Here is a 6,000-nt window from a genome sequence, read left to right on the forward strand (position 1 = left end):
ATCAGTATTTCCTATGGGAAGTTAGAAGTTTGCCAAAATCCCTTAAGCTGGTCATAAGAAGATGTATGTTATACTTCAGTCAAACCAATTAATCACTTAGGTTTAAAAATCAAAGACATTTTCTCACAACAGTTCACTGCTAATCCTACCTGAAATACAAGAGCAAATTACTTAACTGCTTTGTAAGTATTTTTGAGGACCAGACTCTCGTGCCAAAATGTTTCCCACAATGCACTGTGACCTCCCCATGTAACTGTTACAGTGTAAGAAAAAAAAATTAAAAAAAAATTCAAAGTGCTGAGTATCTCCCACTGGAATAAAGAAAATTGGGGAATCCCACTGTTTTTATCAAGCATTCATACAGTCTCCCCCAATGATCTGTTGTGGTTTTAGCATTCCTTTTTATTTTGGCAAAAACAAAAAAAAAACTATTGTGCAAGGGAGAAACAGAAACACTTAGAAGTCTGGCTTTTGGTGGTGCAGATGCTGGTTCCCAAACACCAGCAGGCACATGTGGCAATACTCTGTTGGCAGTGGGAATAACTCCTCTGGCTCCTGACAAATTCTGGGGACAGTTGACACTTTGACATCTCTATCCCACTGTCTCCTTGGGTAAAGTCGCCAATTAATGTAGAGAATCAGCACACAAACCAGTTTTGCTATGGGAAACAAACTAAAAATGCATCTTGTTGAGACCTTCTAGGCCCCTCTCTCCCAGCCTGGCTCAAGCCCAGCCACTTTTGCAGAGTGCTCATTCTCAAGGGGATGAGTTCATATCTCAGTTCACTACAGAAATATTGGTTTAGAGTTTTCAAAGCTGAAATCCATCCCATTCAGGTATATGCTGAGTTGCAGTGCAAGGAACTCAGATTCAGAAGCTGTGGTCTCCATTTTCCCAAACTATTATGCCATAGCATCTGTTCAGTTTCTACTGAAAAATATCAGGTACAGAAACCATGCATACCCCGAGTAGTGTTTCATTACTACATTAAAGACAGTTTCCACTGTATTTGTATTTTCCATGTCAAAACACAGACCAATTTGTCCTGAACACGCTCATAAATTATTCCTCTTGAAGAGTACAAAGCTTATTAATAATTAGGGTACTGTACCAAGCCTTTAAGGAAGACTATTATTTTTGCTGTACCTACTCCAGAGTTTTACCATCTCACCCACAGCCATTAAATTCTTGCTGTGTACAAGATGTTGTACAGCATTAGCTGTGTGCTGATAACTCGAGTACTTATAATAAAAACACAGACAGACATTCTATGTCAAAATATATTAGACTCTGGTTAAAAGAGCACAATTTTTAAAAAACACCTCTCCAAAACCAAGTTCAAAGGGCACCAGCTTAATGCCATTGGCTGAAGTTTTAGTTTAAGTTATGCCTATATCAGCCAAGACTAAAACCAGCAAGGCAGGCATCCCACATGTTTACCTGAAGCTCCTGTTTACAGGCTATCTCCATTGCTTGCCCCATATGGAGAGTTTTTCAGGAGTTGTTTATCTTTGACACACTTGGACACTCAGAAATCCCAAAAGTTGACAAAAAGCCAGAAAAAGTCAAAACAGTGAAACACCTTGCAGAGAGCCTACACAGAAAGCTACAGGTTCGCCCCTACAAGTGCATTTTCTAGATCAAATACACATTTCCTGTTTAAACAAACAAATGAAGAGAATAACATCCAAATAATATAGTTAATAAATCCATCTGAATCCTGAAAGGAGTCATATTCAGATGGGATGAGATATCAGGCACTGTGGTCTTTATAAAGCAGTGGTCAAAACTGTGAGCAATGCCAGTTTTCAAATGTTTCGTAGGAAAACCATAACACAGTGGACAGTGTTAACCAAAACATCCTCCCTAGCAGAAGTGAAATCATTTATTTGTTTTTCCTCCACAGCAAGCAGTACAGCGTTCTGAGCCTGGGCAATGCTGAGTAGCACAGAGGGTAAACTACACCTATCATCACGTAAAAAGACAAAGATCCCAGTAGAACAACTGGCTAGTAAAGGCTGGACACCAGTCAAGTCTGTCCTCTGCTCCAAATCCAGCGCAGAGCTGCGAGAGCAGAAGCCACAAGCAACAAGCTCCGGTAGTGAACTTCCGTAAGAGAAGTTTGTGCCCGCGTTCCAGAGCTGTTTTCCAGCCCAGCCCAGTCCGCTACTGCCAGGGGAGCGGAGGCTGTGGCAGCAGCACCCACCAGCGAGAAGGGCCGGGGTAGGGCTCAGGACACCCCATCTGCTGCTCCCTGCCGCCAGCGCACAGCCACCAGCCCGCTAAAAGCTGCCCGCTCCTCCGCCAACAATGAGGAGCTCAGGGAAAGCTCTGCTCGGAAGGAGGGGGAAAGGGGATTTATTGACAAGAAAAGAGGGAGCAGAGTAATACAATGATGCGCCCTCAAAGGGGCTGCAAGACCAGCGCAGGCGGGTGGATGGATGAATAGGTGCACGGGTGAATAGACAGGTAGTCGGACAGATGGAGAGATAGGTAAGCAGGTAAAGTAGACGGAGGAAGCCTCCCTTACCTGCTGCGGTAGTGCTACTCCTACGCCGCTACACGCCGACCACCACCCTGCCGCCGCCGTGGGGCGGATTTATAGCCCGCGCCCCGCCCGCCGGGCGGCGCTGCCCTCCGTGGCCGCTGCCACCCCTCCCCGGCGGGAGCACGGGGCGGGTCGCCACCCGTTCCGGGGCTCCGCCCGCACGTCCCCGCGCCCCAGGGCTCCCCCCGTCGCCCGCAGATGTTGGCAGCCTTTACGCTCCGGATGCTCGGTGTGCACAGAGTCTCTACATATCAGCGGGTAACCCCGGCGTAAACCCTCAAGACCGGGTCCCAACCGGGGCCGGGGTGCTCCTCTCAGGCATCCCCTTGCCGAGTAAGCTGTGGAAGCAGGAATGACTAAGAGATGCCGCCCTGCTTACCGAAGCATTAACGTGCAGAGAAGGAGGGTTTTCACATAGTTTGGTGAGAACAAGCGAGTGTCTGCAAAAGATTGACCCAAAGACTGAAAGAGCAGCAGCCTTGAGAAAGGCTGAGAAAGTACTGCTGCAGCAGGGTCCTGGCACAGGTGGCAAAAATCGTGCAGATGGATGGGCTATTTTATATGAAAACAGATCTATATAACAGATCTTGAATGTCAAAATCTTTTGCTCATAGATTAACATGAGCACCAGGAAAGAACTCTAATTGCAGTAGAAAGAAAATAGTACCTTTTATAGTACATTTCTGACAAAGTTCAGAGAGTGCAGTGGCTGCTGCAAGTGCTGTGTGAGTTTCCCAGCAAACAGCTCTTTGGCAAGAAGCGCAGCTAATCGTTTATTCCAAAAAGAGGCCCTAGCCTGCTGAGTACAGACCATCTCTGTATACACAGTTCTGCATGTAACCAACCCGCTAAGGGGCGGGTGAAGCTGTGACAGCCTGAGCTGCTTTTTCTGTGTCTTTCCTGTAAAGCACACCCTATGTGTGTGATTTCACTTAACAACCTCATTTTTATGGCAGGTTACTGTGACCCAAACTGATGAAATCCACAGCATGTTACCATTCCACCTTCTGCAGTGGCCTGAAGAGGAAATCAGAAATTCCTGAAACTCTGGAACTCTGTTAAACTCCCTGCCTGTTTTCTCACCTATACAATAAGCTTATTAAGTCCAGCCTATAAAACTTAATGCTGTTCAAATGCATATTAGCTGCTCTCCTTCTGCCTCAGCTTCTGCACCCAAGTCAGAAAGTGCAGCCTTCAGAGAAAGAACCCTGTGAGCCTTTTTCATCAGGGAATGATGGGAAACATTTTGTGCAGCAGTAACCCTGAATTGTTAGTAGGTATGGAATAAAGGACATTTTTCATTATGTTTTCTTAACTTTGAGTAGTTAATGTCTGCAAGGATGAAAAGTATTTCTGAAACAACACAAGTATTTGTCATTTTAAGACAGCACTGCTCTGTATGTACTTGCTTTGTTTTTTGAATAATAGCAAGCCTAACCTTTTTCTTACTCATTTTAAACTGTGAGGCCAGGGAACCAGTGAAAACATCACAAATGATTCAATTTGCAGCTGAGCCTATTTTGAGGTCATATCTTCAAAATTATGTCATCAAGTCACTGGCTTGCTATGTTTGTTCTTGTCTTGTTCTGTGTCCTGAAGTTATGGAACAAGTGCAAGTGCTAGAACAAGAAGCTGGGCTTGACTAATTGTCCAGAGAATTAACCCTTCCTTATCTCATCATGAAACAAAATCATAGCTCAGAAATACTCAGTCCTTCAGAAAACAGATCTGGGTCAGTGTATTGTTTGGCCCATCCTCAAGCAGTTTTTCAGTCTGCTGTGCTTGGCTGTGTTCTGAGGAAGGGGCTGAAAGCTCCAGACATTCAAATGGAGTGAACTGTTCTCTGTGCCCTAAATGCAAACTTTTGCAGTAAAAACAAGTACTCAGTCTGGAACAAACTGGAGAACTGGAATGAAATATTTTCTTTTGCTTTGACTTTTGTAGTTCGTTTGCTATTTAGATCATATTCAATGTTGGACCCTAAAAAATGTTGGAATCAAGCAGGTAGAAGCCCCCAGCAGCCAATAGTTGCTAGCTCATGTGAATAGGAAATCCTAGGAATGTGTGCATCCAAACTGAGCCTCCAATAGCTCAAGCCTTCTTCCCAGCAATTTTGCTAGGTATGGCTTAGAATAACTTGGTGATTTAGAATGTGTTTTGAGGGTGATGGGTGGATTGCAAAAGAAAATGAAGCAATTCCAAAAATCCAGCTTAGGAAGTATTTTACTATGTGAAGATGTAATTGCTAAAGTTTGTGCTCAGAGAGCCAAATCCTGCCGCGTGCCAGAAGAGAGCACAGCTGAAAGCCTGGGGAACATTTGCTTGTAAAAAGCTGCTTCGAGGACAGGTAGGGAAAACAGCAATTGCAAGAGTGTCACTGCTGACAGTGCAACAGCCACAGACAGCCTCATGGCTTGTCACCCCGTGCTGGGCTGCAGGAGGTCTCATGCTGCATTCCCATAGCAGCTGAGCAGCTCACGTCCCAGGAGCTGTACGTGTAGGGACGTGTGTGCTTTAGGAACGAGTGTGCTGGGGAGAGCAGACCCGCTGCCACCCACATGGGCCCATTGAAAACCTACTGTAAATATTATGGTATTGAATAAACCAGCTTTACCCAGCTGGCAATCACTTGTCCTTTCCAGAAGAGCATTTCTGTAGCAGCAGAAGAGCTGCCCAGACACAGATGTCCATTCCTGGACCAGTGCAAGGGCTGTTCAAACCACCCTGAAAGCAGAACCCCTCTGCAGTGCTGCCTATGGCTTTCACTTCATACTGCAGAGTGGGTCTTCAGGGTTTTTAAGAGTAAAATAAACAAGTCCTTGATTTACTGTTTTGTTTTGCTAAACTGGGTTATTGTAGGTGTAAGCACACACAAAGACACACTTGCACAAAGAAGGGAAATGGCGTACTTCCATGCTAGAGAAAGGCTAATAATATGTGCTGGGCAGAAACCTGCCCATGTGTTCCAATACCTGGCAGTAGCAATATTTCAGCATTTAAATAGCACTTTAAAGCCATTAACTAATCAATGCTTACAAGGCTCCAGGGGAAACAGGGTGAAATACAAGTGAAGAACCACCAGATTAGAGACCCGATCCAAAGTCCATTGAAAGGTAGCAAATCCATCTATTTCAATGCTATGGAAATAGATTTTAATTATGAGACTATTCTTCTTTCCTTTGACATTATATTTCTTGCTATGCCTGTATTAACATGGAAATTTCAGTGGTTGTCCTGCAGCAGCAAAGAAGAAAAAAGAGTTAAATGAAGTAGGAGAACAGCTTTAGTTTTTTTGCAAAAAATATTTTGCATTTCTTTAGACAGATCTCTGAACACTGTTTACATTTAAGCAGTGGTAATATTATTAATCACTGCAAAAGTAACTGGGCGTTCCCTTGTTCTTCCTAACAATACAGCAGGGATAATTTTGGATTAAGCTGCATGTTTTATA

General features: G+C 44.3%; 1 protein-coding gene across 1 annotated transcript in view; it reads right to left on the minus strand.

Annotated features, from left to right (window-relative positions):
* NDRG1 (N-myc downstream regulated 1) overlaps positions 1–2,655 on the minus strand; it is a 40,699-nt gene extending 38,044 nt beyond the window's left edge. Inside the window, exon 1 of the mRNA XM_071738427.1 lies at positions 2,532–2,655. The gene's annotated coding sequence lies outside the window, so the exon portion shown is untranslated. The remainder of the gene's footprint in view (positions 1–2,531) is intronic.
* Positions 2,656–6,000: the final 3,345 nt, after the last annotated feature.

The sequence above is a fragment of the Heliangelus exortis genome, chromosome 2 (genome assembly GCF_036169615.1).
Source record: "Heliangelus exortis chromosome 2, bHelExo1.hap1, whole genome shotgun sequence".
NCBI classification, from domain to species: Eukaryota; Metazoa; Chordata; class Aves; order Apodiformes; family Trochilidae; genus Heliangelus; species Heliangelus exortis.